We start from the raw sequence: 24,164 nt of genomic DNA, 5'->3' as shown, positions 1-24,164 counted from the left end.
GAATTGATGAGCAAAATTGCGTTTCAACACGTAGGCGGAATTATTCATGGAATTTTCAAGCAAAAGCATGAGGTTCAGACGAACATCAAAACACTTTTCTGATGAAATTCGTAACACAGTGTTTACATAAAACGCCACACACAGTATTTGAAAATATTTCAGAGAAGCTTCTCGGAGGAATTCCAAACTTTACTGGAAGTTAATTTGAAAACATTCCAAACATCTGCGTGAAATTCCGTTCAAATCTAGCCATGCATGCTGCATATTTACTTATCTCATATTTTTTTTTGAAACACAGGAAGTATTCAAATTTATAAGGAACTCATTGGTTTGGATCTGGATTTGTAATTGGAGAAAAGTAACAACATTAGAAAATACACCGATATTTATTATTATTATTTTTCATGATTATCGAAATTTTCAGCCCTCGGCAACACACCGATATTTTTCTGAGTTGCACTTTTTCACAAACCATATTTTTGTAATTGTTTCCAAATTTTCCACCAGTTTTATTTGATACTTGGGACCAAACATTGACTCTCAGTTGTTGCAAAACAATGATAAAATATTTGGTTGGGTATATCGAGTGTTCATAGGAGTTCACAGTCCGTTCTATTTCTATTGATCAATGCTGAAATAACAACGGTTTGAAAAGTAGGCACAAACACGATTTCAACTATATTTTTTGCGGAATTGCGGAAAAGCAACGCATTTATAAAACAATTTAATGAAAATAAGAGTGACAAAGATTTAGTTGCACTGAAGCGACTACTAGCTTTTCCACAGTAGCTCTTTTATAGGCTTAAGCAAAGCATTGTTTCAGCTTTCTGCTATAGACAAAATAAAACCTAACCTAGGGGAGCGAAAATATTTTTTGGAAGCTATAAGGGGGCGATACCTCCTAAAAGTTTGGGAAACATTGCTTTAGGGGTTTCTCCAATATTTCCTTTCGGTATATCTGCAGACTTTGCTTTGAAATTAATTAGAATTTCCTTCAGATTTTCAAAGATTCTCTAAACGATTCCTGCGTAACTAACTCCAGAATCTTTTCCGTAGAATTTTTCAAGGCTCTCCAATTCTTTCAGTTTTATTTATTAAGAAGATTCCATTGAAAAAAGCTTATTTTTATTTGTAAAGTAATTCTCTTTTTTATTGTTTCTGCAGAATTACCGTCAGAAATTTTTCCAAGTAGCAGTTTGGGATTTTTTGTATACAAATCCCTTAAGAAGTGGTTCTGAACTTTCTTCACTATCGTTAATCTGTAATGTGAGGTAATCGCTTACAATTCTCGGCATTTTGGGTATATTACTAGTAAAATTGTTACGCTGTGATATACCCGCAAAAAATCCAGATCTAGTCGTTAATTAGCAGCTTTGGAGGAACATTTTAGAAATGATCATGATTTTGATGCATAATAATCAAATATTTTCCAAATTTTCAATGTTGCTCACGTCATTTCAAAGAGTTACGGAAGTTCAGAGGTATCTCTAGGAGAAAATCCTTCTGGGAGGAGTACCACAGACATTAATTGAGGGATTTCTTCAAGTACTTTTGTCTGAAATTACTGCACACACGTTTTGAAAGATTTCTTTAAAAAAAAGCCTCTAAAGATGTTTTCAGGGATACCACAAAAATTTCAGAGTATTTTTTCCCTGGAATTACTTACATAGTTCCTCCATCAAGCCCGTGCACAAAGAAGGGGGTGGGGGTTAGACACCCCCCCCCCCATAACCAAAGTTCCATACACTAGGCACTCTTCTGCCTTTTGCTGAAATTAGGAAAAACCCCTCCCTTGGCGGCATTTCTGTGCACGGGCCTGTCCTCCATGAATTACTCATGATTTTTCTCTGAATATTCAGGGGTATCTTACGGTGTTTCTTCAGACATTTTCCGAAGTATAATCATAGGAATTCATCAACAGACTTCAGACTTCAGAAATTGCTTCAGGAATTGTTGTCCAAGAATTCCTCCGAAACATTTTCAAGAATTTCATTTGGGAGTTTCCAAAGTTATATCCAGGAGTTTTTTTATTATTAAAAGAGACAAACCTCCAGGGATTTCTGTAAAAAAAAATCTACATGGTTTTTTAAAGAATTTATTTAATAATTTTAATCCCTGAAGGAATATCTCAACAAACTTAGCATAGATCTCTCAAGACATCCCAGGAGACAATTCTAGTGGAACCGCAAGAACAATTTCTAAAAATAATGGTTGTAGAAATTTCCGCAGAAATAACTGTGAAAATTTCCTTGAGAAGTTTTGGAGAAACTTTTGGGAGAATATAAAGGCAGGATTCGTAAATATTTTTTTTAATTTTTGAAAAAAAAAACTCCATGAAAGAACTATTGAAGGCTGAAATTCCTGAAGCAGCTCTTAAAACTCTGATGAAGTCTCTGGAGATAAAAATATCTCCTCAAAGGAATTTAAGACATTATCACAGCTTTATATTCTGAAAGACACCCTGATGGAATTTTCGAAATAATCTTAAGTATAACTCTTGGTGAAATCTCGGGAACTGCTTTTGAATGAATCTCTGAAAGAATATCCGGAGAAACCTCAGAGAAATTCTTGAAGAACTCCAGGAAGAATTTCTCAAAAACATCCTGAAGAAATACCTCAAGCAACTTCTCGGAAAACCTTGATTTCTAGAGATTTTTTAGGAAATATAGTAGTTTATAATAGCCATGTTGGCTAAGATGTGTAATGCAAATTCTTTAAATTGGAAATAGAAAAAAAATCTCACACTTCAATAAGAAATTGGGAAATTCCTTAGAAAAGCCGTTAGAAAATCTGATAATGAGCATGAGCATGAGCATGAGCATAGATGACCGTACAATTCGTAGTTGCTACTCCGTGATTGACCAGAACAATCAAAATTGCACAAGGAACCAACAAACGGAGCTTGGAAGTAGCTACCGCTCTCAATGTGCATTTTCGAGAATTCCAAGCTTTATTAAGTCAATAACGGCGCCGGCCACGTCCTTGCGGTCATCGAGGAAGGGAAGGATTGTTATTGTGACGTACGTTGCTACTAGAGACCGAGATCACCTCATCTTCTCCACGATTGTCACGGGAAGGGGTTTTTGTTAGTGGATTCACTTTGGTAAGTAATGTGATTCATGCAGCCTATTTAAATCAAAGCGCGTATTCATTTTGAATCAAATATTACGCATGTCGACACCGAAGATGCCGAACCATTCAAATTGCATATTGTGTAAATACAAAAAAAAAATGAAAGAAAAATATTTACTATCAACAAGAAGTGCATTGGAAATTAGCGCCGAAACATGACGTGACGAACTTTTCAATATTTGTTAGGTAAATACATAAAAAACAGCATAATTTTTTATTATTATTGATTAATAATTATTACGATAGAATGAAACGAGCTCACCGATAAATATCCATTCATGTGTCCAGTGCTTATGTAGTGCAGCATCTTCCATTAACTGGCTTTGTATCCGAAATCACATTACACGCGGATACGACGATGTGCACAATCAAATCGATGACGGAGACGACACGGCCGACCAGATTGAAAAAAGCGGCGTTTCCACTTTGCTTCCTAAATCACACGCACCCCGACGATCGGATCGCACAAATGGAACTAAATTTCTTTAGGTTGAAGACACAAACGAACACACAGACCGATCAACGACGACGATGACGCTTTTTGATGGCGTGAAACCATCCGACCGACCAGCATGCTTCGCTGTCATCCCGACGACTCAAAAGCCGTTAGAAAATCTGATAATTTCTTCAAAGGTTTATTGTGAAGGGCTTCCATGGATTCCTTCAAAAATTTCCCCAGTGATGTTTTCATAAAGATCTGATGATGGCTGAATGACAGTAGGCCGAAACGTCATAAATCGTGTTTCAGTGTGTTTATAATCACCGAAAAATATCAACAATTTCCAAATATACTCTTTGCAACATGTTTCTAAAAAAAATCTTTCAGAGATTTCTTATGAAACTTTTTCAGGAATTCCTTCTGAAATTCTTCTTAGTACTTTTTCCTAGAAATTTCCTAGGAATTTTTCACGAACTGTTCCTGTAATTATTTCTCCATTAATTCCATTGCATAATTTCGTTCAGTGATTCCAGTAGGAATTCTTCCAATGATTCCAACAAAAGCTCGTATTGAGATTTCTTTTGGAATGCTTTCTGGGGTATTGGGCTTGAACCATGATGAAAATTGGTAAAATCGTAAGTGGATTCCTGAAAAACCCTCAAATTCAATTTAGTATTTTTGAAAACGAAATCAGATTGAACATTCAATTCAGAAAACAAAAAAAAAAGAAAAAATAATATTTCTTGAAAAGTATATGCATCATTTATGTTAGGAATCTGATATGTTGATTTTGGTTAGATTCTTGAAATGCAAAATGTGTTCGTATGTATACTCGTATAGTAAAAATAAATTTTGGAAAATTTTTGGGCGAATCCCATTGAAACTTCTAAAGAAGTACACGAATGACAAACACTCTAAGGAAAATAAAAGAAAATCAGGAGAATTTGTTTCTTCGAAACACCAAAATGCAATTTTTCAAGAAACTTTGAAAAACACGAATAACTACAAGCTTTTGTATGTTAACAATTGTCGTGGGGCCAATCTGGATGATTGCCAAGGGCGCAACAATGCCTTAGCAGATTCCTTCAACATTTTTTCTGTTTTTTTTTTTTTCAATCTCGTTTATGAAAGCCTACTTGGTAACTCCATCTTCACCAGTTATTCGAGAGTTGATCAGGTGGTTCTTTCGATACACTAAAACCTCCATTTAAGTCGATGCATGGCTGATCGAAAATAATTTTTACCGTGCAAGCAATGACTAAACTATACAGTTTTATATTTTTTGACAAATCTCATTTATCATGCGAAGTGTTAAAAAATATAAAAGTCTTTAGTTTTGTCATTGCTTGTACGGTAAAAATTATTTTCGATCAGCCATGCATCGACTTAAATGGAGGTTTCAGTATTTCTATGGCATTCGGCATTCGTTTGAAAATTTGTTTGGAATTTTTTGGAACTATTCTTCGGAAATTCCCTTCGTCCTTCGTCATTTCTTTTCATTTTTTTTAATTCTTTAAAGAATTTATTTGTAAAATTCCATTAAGATTTTTTTGGTAATTTGTCAAATATAACCAGGCATTGAAGGGTTGAAACCGAGCATCACCAACGGCGAAACAATTTGGCTCCAAAACTAAACCATTACCATTGCTTATAAAACTTTCTTAAGCATTTTTTTTGAAAACGTTAGAAGAAATTGCAAGTTCAAGAAACATTCCTATAGGAGTACTGTGCAGAAATATTGGCGAAATCTCACGAGGGATCCCGGAAATCCATTTGAGAGCTCTGTAGGGAAATCTTCAAAGGAATCCTAAATCGATCACCGAAGAATTCCAGAATAAAATGCTCCAGTAATTTATGGAGAAAAACCTGGAGGCATAGTTTTTTTTTCATAAATCCAGAAAAAATCTCTGAGGAGAAAATAAAAAGATTCCCATCAGAAATGTCTAAAGGAATAATAAGAGGAAATTTTGAAAGAATCGATAGGTAAATTCATAGATAAGCTCGTAGATGAGGAAGACGATTCATGGAGGCACATTAGAAAAATCACAACAAGAAATTCTAGAGAAATCTTACCAGAACCACGTTGACCAAATTTTCCCTCTCGACAATTTGTTCATGCAAAAAAATACAAAGAACGAAGATTTTAGCCAGAACTCGCATTTTTACTCTTTTTACACCCATAAGAAGGGTATAAATATCGCTCGAAAAACCGGCTTTCGATCCGAAGCCCGGAGGGCCGAGTCTCATATACCAATGAACTCAGCTCGACGAACTGAGCAAATGTCTGTATGTGTGTGTGTGTGTGTGTGTATGTGCGTTACAGAAAAAGTCACGCACGTTTCTCAGCCGTCTGTTAACCGGTTTGAGTTCTCTTGGAAGCAAATGAAACCTACTACATCCTAGTAGAACGCTATTGAATATTTTTTCGATTGGACGTTTGGTTACCGAGATATCTCTTGAAGAGTACTTATGAGTCATACATATAAACTTTTCAAGATTGTTGACCAAGTGTATCATAATAAATATTTCGGCCGTTTGTCAATCGATTTGGGTTCTCTTGGCACCAAATGAAAGCTACAGCAACCTAGTAGATCGCTCAGAAATTTTATTTCGATTGAACATTAGGTAACAGAGATATCTTTCGAAGACTACTAAGGATTTATACAACTAAACCTTTTGAGATTTTTGACTAAGTGTATCATAATGAATATCTTAGCCGTCTGTCAACCGATTTCGGTTCTCCTGGCACCAAATGAAAGCTACAACTTTCTAGTAGAACCCTATACAATTTTATTAGGATTGGACTTATGGTTACCGAGATATCTTTCAAAGAGTACTTGGGAGTAATACAGGTTAACTTTTTGAGAGATTTTTGGCCAAGCGTACCATAATAAATATCTCAGCCGTCTGTCATCCGATTTGGGTTCTCTAAGCACCAAATGAAAGCTACAATATCCTTGTATAAGGCCCTGAAATTTTATTTCGATTCGACATTTCATTACTGGGATATCTTACGAAGAGTATTTCAATCAATTCATTTTTACCTTTCTCGTACACCAAGGTGTACCGAAAGGCTATATGTTCACTCCAAAAACGGAAATTTGATAGAGCCCCCGGAGGGGTCAAGTGTTATATACCAATCGACTCAGCTCGACGAGTTGAGATGATGTCTGTGTGTATGTATGTGTGTGTGTGTGTGTGTGTGTGTGTGTGTGTATGTGTGTGTGTGTATGTGTACAAAAAAGGTCACCTCATTTTTAGATAGTAAACATCAACCGATTTTAACGACCGACGGTTCATTCGACGCGGAATCTGGTCCCATTGTTTCCTATTGAAAATGGTTCGGATCGGTCCAGCCGTTCCGGAGTTATGGCCATTTAGGTGTTCCGGATCGGTACCCCAGGAAGGAGCCAGATATGAAAATGCAACAAACCCACACATGCGACCCATCAAACCACGGCATTTTCGATTATCTGATGAACGGGAAGTAGGAAAATAATCTCAGACTATATCTGAACCGGAAGTGTTCCGGAACCGGTTCCGGGAGTCCTGCCGGAAGTGGCCAAATGTAAATGTGAACATAACCCATGCATGCGACACATCAAAGAGCGGCTATCTCGATAACCAGTTGAATGGTGAGCAGGAAAGTAATTTCAGACCATATTTGAACCGGTAGTATTACGGAACCGGTTCCAGGTGTCCTGCCGGAAGTGGCAAATAAAAAAATTGGACCAAACCCATGCATGCGACGCATCAAAGAGCTGCTTTTTCGATAACCAGATGATCGGTAAGCAGGAAAATAGTTTCATACTGTATCTGAACCGGTTGTGTCCCGAAACCGGTTCCAGGTGTCCCACCGGAAGTGGCCAAATAAAACAGTGAACCAAACCCATGCATGCGACACATCAAAGAGCGGCTTTTTCGATAACCAGTTGAATGGAGAGCAGGAAAGTAGTTTCAGACCATATTTGGAACGGTAGTGTTCTGGAACCGGTTCCGGGTGTCCTGCCGGAAGTGGCCAATAAAAAAATTGAACCAAACCCATGCATGCGACGCATCAAAGAGCTGCTTTTTCGATAACCAGATGAACGGTAAGCAGGAAAATAGTTTCATACTGTATCTGAATCGGTTGTGTTCCGAAACCGGTTCCAGGTGTCCCGCCGGAAGTGGCCAATTAAAACAGTGAACCAAACCCATGCATGCGACACATCAGAGAGTGGCTTTTTCTATAACCAGATGAATGGTTAGCAGGAAAATAGTTTCATACCGTATTTGAACCGGTTGTGTTCCGGAACCGGTTCCAGGTATCCCGTCGGAAGTGACCAATTAAAAAACTGAACCAAACCTATGTACGTGACGCACCAAATAGCTGCTTGATCGATAACCAGATGAACGGTAAGCAGAAAAATAGTTTCAGATCATGTCTGAACCGCTTAGGTATAGTAAACTGACGAAGTTGAAGAGGTGAATCCAACTGAATGCGTTTGACGATGACCGACGAATAGTTGGTCGAAACGCGTAACGCTTAACAAGCTGTTTCCGATATTTGTCACCGATAATTACCAATCAATCCACAAATAACATATCTGAACCGGTTGTGTTTCGGAACCGGTTCCAGGTGTCCCGCCGGAAGTGGCCAGTTAAAAAAGTGCCATGCAAACCCATGCACATGAAACATCAAATCATCAAAAATGTTGGATAACCAGATAAACGGGCAGCAAGAAAATAGTCTCTGACCATACCTAAGATTACCAGCAGTGTTGTGGAATCAGGATTGGATGCATCGCTGAAATTACGAAGGTGAACAAAATCAATGGCAGCGATAAATATGCGTAAAAAAACAAAATCTTAATAAAAATTAAAGCGATCTTGTCAAATCACACCATTTTAGATTCTTGAGACGTAATTATACAGTAGGATGAATCAACGTTGTAAGGGAAAATTTGAATTTTATAGCATCAATCCCCTTTTGTGGTTGAAATTACTACGCACAATTTTGATACAACTGGTTAAGCCCTCGCGCTCTGTAACACGGTTGAAATTTAAATGGGTTTTATTATGAGAAATTTCACTAGCTTGCACTTCTTTTTGTCAAATTTTACTTAAATCTTATAATCAATGATAATAAAATAAAGGCTAAAGTGTGCAGAAAAAAATTTGCCGAAACATCTTGATAATGATCGGCATCCAGTGCTAGTGAAGTTTGTCAAGCAGTCAACTGAGAGGTTTGATATTTTTCAGCTCTGCTTATACATTTAACATAATTCATAACTTTTGAATATGAGCCATCAACAAGTTTCCAAATTCGATTATGGCTTTGATATAATAATGTTGCTTTTATAATGTTGCTTTTTTGAATAAGGCTGACACAAATTTCGATTTTCTCTTAAGTCATGAGGGGTCCCCCTTGGAAATCTTATTCGGAATTCATCATTTTGAGGAAGGGCACAAATAAATAGGGGAGATCGGGACATAATGGACACCCGGGGCGAAATGGACACTCCTATTTTTGTCGAAACCGTTGACTTTTATGCTAATCTTTTAATGCATAAGTGTAAAGGAACAAGTAATCGTTCTATTTTTCCAAAAGTACCATTCATATGCCTCCAATATAACCTAAACATCATTGAAATTGAAATATGTTTTCCATATAGTGAAATTCTTATAATTTCAACGCAGCAGCAAATAAGGTATTACGAGTGTTTGAGTGTGTCCACCATAAAAACAAGTGAATTGCTACCTTATCTGCATGTATACGTAGATTTAGCAATGGATAAAGTATTTTATTCGTGATTAGAATTTACTCAAAATACAAACTTTAATGTTGTAGTCGATTTGGGGCGAAATGAACACTGGCAATTACGAATGGATGTATGCGCATTGCATACTGTTAGGCGCTTAAGAGTGTTTAAAAAAACCAATTGGATTATTTAAACTCGCCTAAGATGGAGTATTTAATCTGTGGTATCGATCTCCGTGGGCAAATTACTTAACTGATCGATGTAATCAAAGAAATGGCATAACATATGCAGGGGTGTCCATTATGCCCCGTACCTTCTCTGCCAGCCCTAAAAACACACGATTTACCATTCATTATTTCTTCACAATAAATACATTCTACCTGCTATAAATGATTGAAATCCGCAGGAAACCAACTAAAGTTGTAAGCCAACTAATATAAGATAAGTTGGCTTACAACTTTAAAATAATATGTTAAGGTTTCCTCTGTTATACAAGCCTAACGTACTCATTTGCTTAGGGTGTCCATTATGCCCCTCATCTCCCTTAACCAATAAATTTTTAAATTTTAAAGTGAAATTAGAGTCCTCTAGAAAATTTATTACCAAATCCGATGAGTTAAGCGGATTTGCTTATTGTTTGTGTATTTTTTCATCAAATACATTAATTATTAATCAACTCTACTCCAACATTAATAAGTCAACGAGCACTGTGACAAAAGAAGAAAATGAGATTTGTTCCGTTCTAGAGTATTCTCAGAATTCAGGAACACTTTGGTTTATGGCTCTTGAGTACATATTCGACGAGAAAGGCACTATCACCACTAGGTGGATTAATCTGGGTTTTATTTTATGATTATATTTACTAGTTATCTTGCATTAGTTTTTGACCTGTCTATGGGAAATTATTTTTCATTAAATAATGCTGACCTCATATAAAGTGTATACTAGCAGGTTATTGTTTTCAACAAAATAATAAATAACAAATTACAAATACACAGGAATTTTATGAAAACTAACAATACTTATGTTAAATGAAAGCTTTGAATTTATATATTGTGGGAAAGATGCAAGAACCGGACAGCCAGAATAACTAGCTAATGCCAAAACTGATTAACTTAGTAGATATTACATGTTTGTCCTTTCATGGTTATGGTGTGTAAACCATGAATACCAAGTAATTCGGAGCTAATTTAATCGACTGATTACGAGATATTAGACAAAGTGTATCTCGCTGATTTTCTTACCCATAAACAAATGGGTAAGAAAATCAGCGAGATACACTTCCCGAGCAGAAGAAAATATCAACAGCATAATAAAATATGTTATTTTGGCCTAATAACTGTATAATGGAATAAGTAATTTGTATGTAATTAGCATAACGTATAATGTTATAAACTTGTCTGTCATAAGCGGCAAAATAACAAATATCATAACAAAAAAATGTTCCTAGAAGAATAATTCAATAACATGTTTTGTTAGATCAATTACAACTTAATAACAGAAAATTTGTGAACTTGTTACTGTTGTGTTATTCTTCATCACATATTTGTACATTCTCTATAGCAGAATAATAACTTAACATGTTCTACAACAAAATATATTATGAAAATGTTATCTTGTGGATATATCCCAAAAACTTTAATATAACAAAATAAGATTGCCCAACAAAACATGTTATTAAAAAGATATATTTTGATAAGTTAACAATAACAAATTATTATATAAAAACAGGCTATGTGATTCTGTTGTTATCAATTTGCTATTCTCCTCTGCTCGGGTTTGTCTAATATCTCGTAATCAGTCAACAATAACCTGCTAGTATGTATACACTTTGTATGAGGTCAGCATTATTTAATGAAAAATAATTTACCATAGACTGGTCAAAAACTAATGCAAGATAACTAGTAAATATAATCATATAATAAAAAATGAATTGATTGAAATACTCTCCGTAAGATATTCAAGATCTTTTGGCAGCTAACAAAAGATACAATATTCCAGAATATGTAAGCTTTTTTTAACACTCCATACAAGTTTCTGGGAGGTGTCTGGCATTTCTGGTAGTTTAGTCCATGGTCCATGGTGCTATTTTGGAAACCAATCCGCTAGATGCCAAATCCACAATATTTTCTAGAACTTTTGGTCAATTACACAAAATGAAATGTTAAATACAAATAATACAACAATAATTTTAATAAGTGTAAGAAGGGTTCTGTTCACCATAGGTGGATTAAATCGGGGTTTTCTTTTAAAAGTCTGCGTACTTCATTAACAGCCCTAAGTTATTCTTGGTGGAATGCCTGAAGGCGTCCCTGGAAAGCAGAAAATTTTGCATATTTCCATATTGAACGAGATTTCGTTGCAGCGTGACATGTAAGGAAAATCAGGAAATTTCTTTAGAAATTTCTCAGGCAATTACCTTTGCTTTTAAAAACTTCTTTAATCTTCCGTAACTCGCGCGGTTGCCCACCACCGTCAGCACCACGCCAATGCTGAACACGAACAGCGAGATTATTTCAACGTGTTGTACAAAAAATCCTGAAATTTACGAACGAATTGATGGCTAAGAAATTTCCGAAAGAGTTGTCGCTGAAATTTACAAAAAAGTCTGAAATTTACGAACGAATTGATGGAGCCATGTTTTCATAAAACATGAATAACGAAATGAATAACGAAGTAATTGTCAGAACAATTACCAAAGGGATGGCCGACAAAACTTCCGTCGGTGTTGGTGGTGTAGTGGTAAGCGTGGTTGCCTCTCACCCCAGTCGGTCGGGGTTCAATTCCCGTCGACGCCGATGGGATTTTCTGAGATATAAAATCCGTGATCACGTCTTCCCTCGGATAGGAAGTAAAGCCGTAGGTCCCGGCCCATGTGTTGATGGGTTCGATATGTAGGGTCCTCAGGTGTGGTGGCTGTCTCCCTGGGGCGTCGGAATTTAAGGCTTAGCTCCTTGACCCAGCCGACGTAAAACACAACTGGCGCCGAACGGTGCTAGTTGGCCAGAAAAAAGAGAAGAAGACAAAACTTCCAAAGAAATTGCTGGAGGAAATCCTCTAAGAAAATCCAATAAGATTTGTCTGATAAATTCCCGAAGGTTTTGTCAAAATAGTTTCTAAAGAAAATGCAGTAGTTGCTTTAAAAAAAATAATTTCCAAAATCAAATCTCAAAATTATAACCGGGTAAATTTCAAAAAAAATGCCGAGCAAATGCTTAAAGCAACTATCCTAGTTGTTTAAAAAAAACTGAAAAAAATATTGGAAATGCTGGACCAAATCCCATAGATATGGCTGAAATAGTTTAAAAAAATGCCGAAGAAAATTCCGAAGACATCACCAGAAAAATCCACAATTAAGGACAGACTTGTTAGAATCCCAAAATGGCCGCCACAATGGCCGACTTTGGCACCTACTCACGATTTCGATCGCACGAATCTCGTTGTAAACAAAACTAGCACACCTGCTCTTCTTATTTTAAGCTTATTACAAGTGAGCAAGAACAGAATAATAAGATTCACTATTCTTTGAAGCATACTTCTTGAGATTTGTGCGTTTGAAGTTCTGATGAACTGTTGATCCCCCCCCCCCCCCTTGTGCACGAGCTTGCACCCTTGGTGTGCTTATTGAAAGGAAGAGACTATGAGCAAAGTTTAAGGTTCATGTGTACAGACGCCTTAAAGGAAAAAGGGTTTGTAATGTTCAAATGCTTTTAAACAGAGTAAAAAACCCCACGCTATACCTGCATCTAATTGCTCACCTTTTGTCTTGGCGAGTTACACGCACTTTCTATAAATGCCGGCAGTAGCCCATCAGCATTGGTGAGAATGTGTTATGTAAACAAAAATGGCTTTTTAATTGAATAATTGACACTTACGTTGTATAAATTAACGTGTCGCGCTGTTCACTGACCCTGAGTCAAGCATGAAAGATCTACGGTTCAGATCAAAATGCTGCCCATACTTCATCATCCAGCTGAAACAATGCTGCACCAAAATCTCACCGCATACAAAATTCCATCCACTCGTATCTCCCAAATTAATCGCTATAAATTAACGCTCCCGTGGTGCCTCCCATATGTCATCGACCACAACTGATACATGTGGCATTGTGTACATACAATATGTACCGTTCTTCCCTACATACAGTGGAGTCTCACTCAATACCGCACTTTACGCCAACTGCAGTTTCTTGGCTGTCTTGCATCATGTAGTACACAAATTTACCTACAGGGGGTGGCCAAAATGTTTGGGATAGGCAACTTTTTTTTCTCTCACAAAAAATTCAACATGCTGTAACTTTTCATAGAGAATATCAAAAATTCTCAAATTTTGACTTTTTATCAACCTATGTGCATCATTGGTACAAATTTGAGCTCGATTGGTTAATCTTTCGCAAAGCTAGAACCGTTCTCGTAGAACACTATTTAAAGTAAAGTTATGATGATTTGACATTTTCATCTTTATAGAGGAAAATGAGTAAAATGTACAATACCGCACAAAAATACTAAATGTGTTCTTCCATTAATCTAAATGGGCTTTTATATATCCTATTATAGATATCTAAAGAACAGAAGTAGAAAATCTTTGGATATCAAAAACAAAAAAATTAATGACATAGATGAGAATAAATTTCATTTTTTCGAGAAAGTTCCAAAAAGTGTCAAACTATCATAACTTCTGAAAGGAACCTATTAAAGGTTTGAAAAGTATTTAAAGAATTTCCAATTGGTCATTTGGCCACCCCCTGTAATTCATATAAGACGACATTAGTTCAAATAGAAGTGGTACGTAGAATAGAAGTAGTACGCGTATGTTCAACATATGTGGGTTTGTCCATAAACTACGTAGACTCTAAGGGAGGGGACGGATGGGTCTGGCAAAAGTCTGCTCCATACAAGTTTCGAAAATTTAGTATGGGCAAAAGTCTACGAGGGGGAGCGAGATGGGTTCTGAGATGACCGAAACTGAATCTACCTACGTAGTTTATGAACAGCGCCTGGGTTATTTGGGCACTGTTTAATTTTTTGTCTTGTGTGATTTGAGCCAAACTGCTAAATCAATCATCTAAATTGGTGAGTACACAACCGACAAGTTACCGTGGACGAAAATTGGGTGACAGGACGTTATTGGAATCTCTACTGTATACCACATCCATCTGAGAAAAACGATGCAACACCCACACTGAGCGATCTGGTTTCCGTAAAGAGGTTAAAATAACAGTCAAGCAATAACCCCCTGATTCATGGCAATGACGACCACCACGCATTTCGGGCGGCTTCATGACGACGACGAAGACGATATCCATCGATTGTAGCTGTGAGAAGCTGCATAACACTTGGCCCTTCATATACATTATGATAACAAACAAACAAACCGCACGTCTTCTTTGAGAATGATGCCGTGATACTGTTGTATAATATAATATGCACGAGGTGGATCACATTTCGTCTCTTTAAAAGGCAGAGCAAGTTTTTCTCTTCTACCAGCAACGGCCGACAGTGTGCTGCATGGTTCAGATTTAAAGTAAAGTAAGAAAAGCCGATCGTTCCTTTAGACAGAGATATTCTTAACACGCTAAGTATCCATAATCAAATAAAACTGGAACAATTTTGTGCACAAGCATAACTCAGGAAATAATAAACTAAAATACAATCTCTGCGCATCTTTGAAATCCTACACAGTGAGTTAAAGCACATGGATTTCACGCCAAAGACCTGGGATCGAACCCCTCCCAACATGCCCACAAAATGTAAGAATTTTCTGTGGAAGGGGAGTAGAATCGTGGCTAAAATTATGTTGATAAAATTAAAAAAAAGTGTAGTGGAAGCTGCTTGGAATTTCATACAACTTCCAACGAAAGCCAGGCGATTACATTAGTTCCACAGCATTAACTCTGGTTCCATTTTGCTTCCAGATTGGTTGTCTCTGTCTCATGTCTCTGAAGCGAGTTCTCTCGAAACCTGGGCAAGACAGCAACATTCTGTCTTCGGCAAAGTGTCTCAGAACCACAATTTCCTGGTGATGGATTTTATAGTTCCGGTTACCACCATGACTAGTGGCACAGTGTTCATAGCTGCTTCCGGTACGAATTTGATAAGATATATCACGAAATTGAAGCCAGATAGAATTGTACGTTCTTAGGTGAAGTTGTAAAGGACTCTGTGCACTTCCAGGCGATCGAGATCAATTGGCTCCAAACTTCACCACCACGTAGGGCTAGTGAATGTCCCTCAAGTAATTGACAATTTTTGACGAGATTTATTCGGAGATTCCTACGTGGAATGCATCCAGGGTTTGTCCAGAGATTTTTTCCAAGAATTTTGTCGAGGGTTTCAATAAGGATTTTTTTGGACGTCAAGAGCGTAGCCAGCTTTTTGGTTAGGTGGGAGGGACGAGCACCCTTGGTAAATTTATACCTACACAGAAAAAAATATGTAATTGAGGGGCCCAGAATCAAAGGGGTGTAAGTGACCATTTTGTCGATTTTGAGCTGAGCATATCATAAAATTCTTCAGATTTCAAGCTTTCAGGAACTTTTTTAAGATTGTTTCTACGATGATTGGAAAAATTACAATAATCAGAGAAAATAGGGTTGATTTTGAAGCTACATACATTTTGTATGGGATGAAAAATTGGTCAAAAACTTTAAACCTCATTTACTCGAAAGTGTGTTTTTGTCACTTACACCCCTTTGCTTCTAACCCCCTCAATTAAAATTCAGCGAGAAATCATGCACATAAAGGGAACGCTAGAGTTAGTGCATATTTACATGAGATATCATGTAAAATTACGTTACATTCGTGTAAATTTCCGCCAATAGTCGCGTAACCGGTTGGAGCCCATGATTGTTTACGCGATGGTTGGCGGAAATTTACACAATGGAAATGTAATTTTACATTATATCTCATATAAAAGTGCACTAACTCTAGCAATCCCTTTATGTGCATGATTTCTCGCTGAAATTTAATTATGTACATATTTTTTTCTGTGAACTAAATTTAATTACTAAACGCAACACGCAACCGAACTGAATATGGATAACTTTATATTCTAAAAGCATTGTTTAACCCTTCAGCAGTCACGCTGTTGTAATTCGTACAATACGCTGAAAAAAAAAACTCACCTGTTCTACACAAATCAACGGGGTGCTGGTAGCGGTTGCAAATTTCAGAAAGATTCGTAAGAAATCATAACTGAACTCTTTAAAGAATTTTATTCATGATTTTCTTCAACATTTTCTGCAGTAGAACATAATGAAACTCCGTCCGAAGATTTTATGAAAATGTCTACATAATGTCTTCCATAACTAACAGTAATTATTCATCCTGCTTGTCTAAAAACTCAATTTATCGAAGATTTTTTCCACCTTTTCTAACTTTTTTCCTGGATTTCCTTAGAAACATTTGAAAAGTTCACAAATTTGTCCGGTCCTTTAAAAAATTGGAATAAAATTGATTGTGCATTTTCCTCGTAGTCCATACAACCGATGCATTCAACACGCGGCCATTCATCGATACCTAGATAACTGAGTATTGTTTCCATCCCCGGGCTTCGAAAAGTTTTCGAAGATGAATAATATAGAAAGAAAAAGATTAGAGATTTAAACACTAGTTGGATTAAATCCTCGAGGCGTTTCCGGGAAAATTTCAACAGGCAACCCTTGAACAATATTTGGAAACATCTCTGAACGACTTTCTAAAGAAACAACCTCAAAACATCCCTGGAAATAACTCTGAGGGAAGTTTCGGAAGAAATCCATGGATAATTTCTTAAAAGGTTTCTTGGAAAAAAAGCATCTCAGGCTATACTCCTGAACGGATTGCGGAACGAATTAATAAAGCATTTCCTTTGCAAGAGCTGCAGAGGGTATTCTTTAAGGATTCATGGATCGATTCCAGGACAATTCCGTGGATGAACTCCTAACGGATTTCTCGAAGAAAACTGTGAAAAAAATCTGGATGACTTCTTGGAGAATTTCCCGACTCCTGCATTCATCTCTGCAAATTTATCTCTTGTTTATCTGGGTGAATTCCTCCAGAAATCTTCAAAGTAATAAAAAAAATGTACATGTGTTCCTAGAGAGATAGTTGGAGGAATTCCTGGACTAACTCTTAAAGACATTTCTGAATTAATTCCTGGAGGAAATCCAGGAAGTATTTCTGGGGTAGTTGCCTGGAGTAATTCCTGGAGATTTGCCTGAAGGAATATCTGGAAGGATTCCTAGAGGAATCCCTGATAGAATGTCTAGAGGATTCCCTGGAAAAATTCCTAGAGGAATCCAAAAGAGACATCCTAGAGATTCATCCCAAAAGGAATCCCTGGACGAACTTCAGGGTAAATTCTCAGAGGAATCGTTAGAGGATTGAGGAATCCCTGGAAAAAAATCCTGGAGAAATTCCTGGAGGAATTCCTGAAAGAATCCCTGGGAAAATTCTTAGGGGAATCGCCAAAGGAATACCTGGATGAATCCTTGCAGAAATTTCTGGAGAAATCTCTGGAGGAAGTCCTTAAGGAACTCCTGGAGAAAGTCCTGTAGAAATTCTCGAAGGAATCCCTGGGAAAATCCCTAGAGGACAAAATGCATTTTCCTGGCTACGCCTATGCCTTTTTGGAAACTCTTCTGGTGACTCCGTTGGGGATTCAAAACTTGCAGGGATTGAATCGGTTATTCACCCTCCAGAGATTCTATCAGGAATTCCTCCAAAAATTCTTTTAAAAGTTTCTACCGGAATTCCTTCGAGGTTTTGATTTGGGCATTTTTATGTTATCGTACAACATGGGCCGAAGGATCTCAGATTTTCATGAAAATTTCTCCAGAGGCTGGGCTCATAAATATATGAACAAAAAAAAATTGAGAAACATCCAGGGTCGCCTATTTTCCTGGAAAACTGAGATGGAAATTCTTTGTTTTCCCCTGACACTAATTACTTTTAAAAATCATAACTCAATAACGAAGCATCATTAAAACAAAGTTCTTTTTAGGAAATGAAAGCATATTTTCTCAAAAATCCAAAAAAATGAACTGGAAAAAGTTTTCCACGAAATTTTTCACAGTTAATAAAATTCGTAAAGAAAAGCTGGAAAAACTATGCCCGAACTCGTGGAAAATTTTCAAAAAAATATTTTTGAGATGGTTATTTCATAAGCTATAAGCGCTGAAATTTTTGGAAGGCATTTTTTTCGTTTTTGAGCTATGACCAAATTTGTTGAAAAATGTCCAAATGTATCATATCAGCCATTTCTTTGAAAAACTATAACTGAAGAACGAAGCATCGTAGAAACAAAGTTTTTTTTAATTAAAATGAAAGCAAATTCAAATTTCTCAGGAATCAAAAAAAAATATGAAGTGGAAAAAGTTTTCCACAAAATTTTCCATTGTTGAGAGAATTCAAAGAAAAGCCGGAAAAACTATTCCCGAACGCGCGGAAAATTTTCAAAAAAATTTTTTTTGATGCTTCGTTCTTGAGTTATGATTTTTCATAGAAAAGGCTTATATGTCACATTTGGACATTTTTCAATAAAATTGACCATAACTCAGAAACGAAATAAAAGTGCATTCCAAGAAATTCAGCGATTAAAGCTTATGGAATAACCTATTAATTTTTTTTTTTTTTATATCTTTTACGAGTTCGGGCATTGTTTTTTGGGCTTTTCTTTACGAGTTTTCTCAACTGTGGAAAATTTTGAGGAAAACTTTTCCCAGTTCATATTTTTTTGGATTTCTGAGAAAATTTGCATTTATTTTCTAAAAAAAACTTTGTTTCTATGATGCTTCGTTCTTGAGCTATGATTTTTCAAAGTAATTGTGTCAGGGAAAAACAAAGAATTTCCACCTGAGTTTTCCAGGAAAATAGGCGACCCTGAATTTGTCTTGTGGAAAAAGTTTCATGAAAATCTGGGACCCTTCGGCCCAATCCCGTACAGTAATAAAAAAATGCCCTTTTCATGGATTTCTTCGGGATGTCCTTCAGTGAGGAATTCATCTAGAGATTTCGTTGGAAATATTTTACAGATATTCTGGAATTTTTGAAAGAGGTATCTTTGGAAATTTGCTCGAGGATCAATCCTCGAACGCTTCCTTTCTTAATTTCTCCAATGATTCCTCCTTTAATTTTAGAGATTCCTTCTGCGATTTCTGTACGGATTGTTCCAACGATTCATCCAGGAATTTCTTATGAAATTCTTTCAGGAGCTATTTTGGAATGTTCTTCAGGGATGATTTCGGAATATACTTTAAAGATTCTTTTAGGAATTTCACTTTGGTTCCGAGTACATAGCTGGGTCAAAAAGTTGATGAGGAATGATTTCAAGAGTAAACATCTGTTCGAGGCTATTGAAAATTCGATCCCGTGTGCTAGCATATTATGCATTCCTTCGGATAATTGTGCAAGGCAGGCTACGGTAACTCTACCTGAAGCTCATTCGCGAAGTCCTCCAGAAATTTTTTAAAGTAGTTTTTGCAGTGATGCATTCGGAAATCCCTCATCGTGCAATTCTCCAGACTACTGGAGCCCGTGGTGCAGTTGATCACACGTTCGCTTCATAACCGCATGATTTTTTTTATATATAATTCTTCGAATCTCTACATGAAATTTGTTTCCTTGTTACCATTTTCACTTTTTTATCACTTGGTATGATTCTGAGCTTTGCTAAAAAGATGGATTAGAACGAAATCATCGTTCAAAAGTCTAATGCTACAGGCAAACCGGAGTTCCCTGGAAAAATCTCTAAAGAAACTGCTGTAGGAATTCCAGAGTTATTCCAGAGTATACTCCAGGAAGAATCCTTGCTGGAATCCCTGGAGAAATCTCTGATGGGTTTCCTGCAAGAGTCCCTGAAAAATGCTTCTAGAAAAACTTCCGAAAGAACTCTGAAAACTCTTGGAAGAATCTCTGGAGAAGTCACTGAAGGAACTTCAGGAGAAACCATATAAGGAACTCCTGCAGAAAACACAAAGGAAGTTGATGTGGAATGAAATGATATTTCTCAGACAATTCTATTTACGTGGATCAGCTGTTCGAAAGGTGTTTCTGTATGCGTTGGAGTTTATTTCTACGCATTACCAGGGAGATGGATCGTTAAAAATCCGAATGTTAGAGGATAGCTGGAGTGGAACGAAATCATCGTTCCAAAGCCGAATGCTACAGATAAGCTGTGGTCCTCTAGAGGAATACCTGGGTGTACACTAGAAGGTATGTTTGAGGGAATCTCTGATGGATCTCTTACAAGAATCCCTAAAAAATGCTCTAGGAGGAGCTCCTGGAAGAATACCTGATGGAGTTTTAGAAGCAGAACCTGCAAACTCCTGGAGAAATCACTAAATAAACTTCAGGAGAAACCTTATTATAAACTACATAGGGATCTTCTGGAAGAATCCCTGATAGACATCCAAGAAAGTCACAAAATGAAATTTTAAGTAGAATCGGTGGATGAACTTCATGGGAAAACCCTGAAGGAGCTCTTGAAGGAATTTCTGATCAAGTTCTAGGATTCTAGGAATCCTTGCAGGAATTCCTTGAGGAGTTTTTGAATGAGTTGCTTGTAGAATCACTGAAGGAGTTTCCGCAGGAGTTCCTAGAGAAATATCTAAAGCAATAACAGGAGAAATCTGTTCAGCAATTTCGAGAAAATTTTCTCAATGAATTCTAAAAAAATCTCTAAAGGTGTTTGAGCAGGAATCCCTAGAGAAACGACAAGAGAAATCCTTGAAAGATCTGCATCAGAAACATTTTACGAATGTTGCAGAAGAATCCCTAAAGGTACTCCTGAATGGATTCTTGAAGCAGTTTCTAAAGCACTTCAAGAAAAAAATACCTGCAAAAAAATCAGGAGAAATTTTTAGAGGAATCCCCGAGGCAATACCTAGAGCAGTGATCCTCAGGCCCATTTTTTCAACTGCTCGTATTGCAACACCTGGGTTGATTTGTGAAACATTCAACACGTTATTCTTGATTATTTCTAGAGTAGAACAGCTTCCATAAGAAATATTGCAAGGAATTCTACGACAACATAGACAACTGGGCAGCACGTGCGGCCCGCGGGCCGCACTTCGGTGACCGCGGACCTAGAGGAATCTCTAAAATAATTACAAGATTAATCCATAAAGGCATTTCTGGAGCAATTCCTGAAGAAGTCCTTGATGGAGTTCCTAGAAAAAGTCTCTCCAGAAATTTCATAAGAAATTCCTCAAATAATGCCAAGGAAAATTCCTGAAGGTACTTATGAAGGAATCCCAGAAGAAACTAGAAGAAGCCCTTGAAGAAATTCTTGAAGGATTTCAAGAAGAAATTTCTGAAGCAATCCCTAATGAAATTCACGAAGAGCTGCTTGCATAAATCCCTGAAGAAACTCCTTAAGAAATCCTAGAAGGAGATACTGGAGGAATCCCTCGAGAAATTAAAGGAGGAATACCATCAGAAACTTCAGGAAAAATGTCTCAAAGAATTTCGGTAGAAAACCCACAACGAATTTTCTGTACGATTCCCTAAACGGATTCTTGGAGTAATTTCTTAAGAAGCTGATTAACAAATCTGTGAAGGAGTTTTGGGAGACATCCTTGAAAGAACTTCTGGAGAAACCCCTGAAGGAATTCACAAACGCTTCAAGGCGGTCCTGAAGAAATCTCTGAAAGAATCGCCGGAGAAATCCCTGATGGAGTTCCTTGAGAGGTCTCTGAAAGTGTCCCTGGAAAAATCGCTCAAGCAATTACAGAAGAGAATTCTCCAGGAGAACCCTCTCAAAGAACTTCATGAAAGAAAGAAAAAAATCCTAAAAAACGAACTTCTGGAGAAATCTCTAAAGAAGTTCCTGCAGGAATCATCAAGAAATTAAAAAAAACTCAAGTAACCACAGGCGAAATCCTTTCAAAGAACTTCAGAAGAAATTAATGAAAGAATTCCTGAAACAGCCCCTACAGAAATCCCAGAAGAGATCTCTGAAGGAGTTTCTGCAAAAATCCGCGATGAAGTTCCCGGAGGAATCTCTAAAGGCGTTATTGGAGAAATCCTTGAAGGAACTCTTGGAGGAATCTCTGAAAGAGCTCGTTTAGGAGTCCTTGAAGAAGTTTCTGCAGAAATCTATTAAGGTGAAGGTCAAGGTGAAGGTGAAGATCGCATTCTGCCTCGCATTTTCAAGAGCACAAATCAGTACTTGAGAATTTTCTGGAGGAGTTCCTAAGGAAATTCCTGAAGAAATTTAATAAGAAGTTCCTGGACGAATTCTTGATAAAGCACCTGGAAAAATCTTTCCAGAAATTCTAGGGAAAATTCCTCAAAGATTTCCAGCAAAACTTATGCAGGAATTCAGAAAGAATTCCTGAAGGAACCCTTCAGAAAACTCCTGGAAGAATCTCTGAAGAAATCCCTGGAAGGATTCCAGGGAAAAAAATTCTGAAGCAATCCATAAACAAATTTCTGGAGAAAACTATCTTGGGTGAATCTCATACGGAATTTGAGAAAAAATTCTGGAGGAATCTCTGAAGGAACTAGAAAAATTCTTGATTGAACTACAGGGTAAACCTCTCACAAAACTTCTAGTGGAATGTATGAAGGTGCTTCCGAATTAATACCTGAACAAACTCCTGATGGATTCGTTGAAAAGCTTTTTGAAGGATTTTTTTTTATTGTTCTTTTGAGTATTCCGGGAAATACGAGCAGAATTCAGATGACTTCTCAGTTTAGTTCTGTGGAGGTTCACTAGGACGAGTATCTAGAACAACAAAAACAACCATAGAAGATTTTCGGGCCAAGTTATTAACAAACGAGAAATTCGATGCACATAAATCGATCATTGTAGATACATTTGTATGATACTAAACGCAATCTGATTTTCAAAAGTAGATTACTAGGGTCTGGGACCATTTGGGCAGGAGCACCTATTTTGGGCACTTGCTGCTACAACTCAGTCAATTTCAAACCGATTGACTTGAAATTTTGTACATGGCTAGATACTGTGCCTAGCTGATCGTGTCTCAAAAATTAAGTCAATCGGTTGAAAATCGACTGAGTTATAGCAGCAAGTGCCCAAAATAGGTGCTCCTGCCCAAATGGTCCCAGACCCTACTTGTTCATTAAATCCTATGGTTTTTACAGCTGTGCATTGTGGTAATAAGAGCTAGCAATACACAAATAACTCATGCTGATTTCCACCGCAAAAGTTTGTACAATTCACTATGGCCAAACTAAAAGACTTGCCAAAACTGACGCTTCTACCCTATTGTTCAAATAAATTTGCAACTATATTTTCACAATCAAATCGTCATACAACTAGTCTAATTTCCCGGTCCCTATCATCCCTCACGTGCACTGCTCCACCAGACTAATGAAAAGCAATCATCCAATTTCCGGAATGCATCCAATCGTCGAACGAACGGAATCCGGCCACTCCACCCAAAACTAACTTTCCCAAATTTTCCTGCAAACAGTCCTCGGCACGAGTGAGTCCCAATTTGTAACCTAACGAAGCGGCAAACAATCGCATCGCAGCCCGGTCCTCTGGCAGTAGTGCTGGGTACCGCCACCGTTTTTACATTCAAACTCCCACACGAACACACTACACTCCTTGGACTAGGGAGTGTGGGCACACGTGGCCAACGGCGATGGACGGTGCGCGGAGGCAAGGACGTTCGGCGGGTTCGGTTGGTATGCAGCACATCCCCATCATGCCCTATGCCAAGGACTTTCTTTGTTGCTGAGCTGAACCAGTCGACGATGACGACGGCGGCGACGACGACGACCGAGATAAGCCCTTGGAGGGTGAATTCCACCATAAAGTATGTCCCATACCCCAAATGTCTGGCTAGCGCGAAGGCGTTCGATGTGCGACCCTTGAGCGGTGGGGTTGTGTGATGTTCA

General features: G+C 37.4%; 1 protein-coding gene across 1 annotated transcript in view; it reads right to left on the bottom strand.

Annotated features, from left to right (window-relative positions):
* Positions 1 to 24,164, bottom strand: part of LOC109426211 (uncharacterized) — a 445,168-nt gene that overhangs the window by 402,560 nt on the left and 18,444 nt on the right. The gene's annotated exons all lie outside the window — the stretch shown is intronic.

This window comes from Aedes albopictus, chromosome 3 (genome assembly GCF_035046485.1).
Source record: "Aedes albopictus strain Foshan chromosome 3, AalbF5, whole genome shotgun sequence".
NCBI classification, from domain to species: Eukaryota; Metazoa; Arthropoda; class Insecta; order Diptera; family Culicidae; genus Aedes; species Aedes albopictus.
The sequence above is the reverse complement of the archived record's forward strand: the minus strand, read 5'-3'. Positions and strand labels throughout refer to the sequence as shown.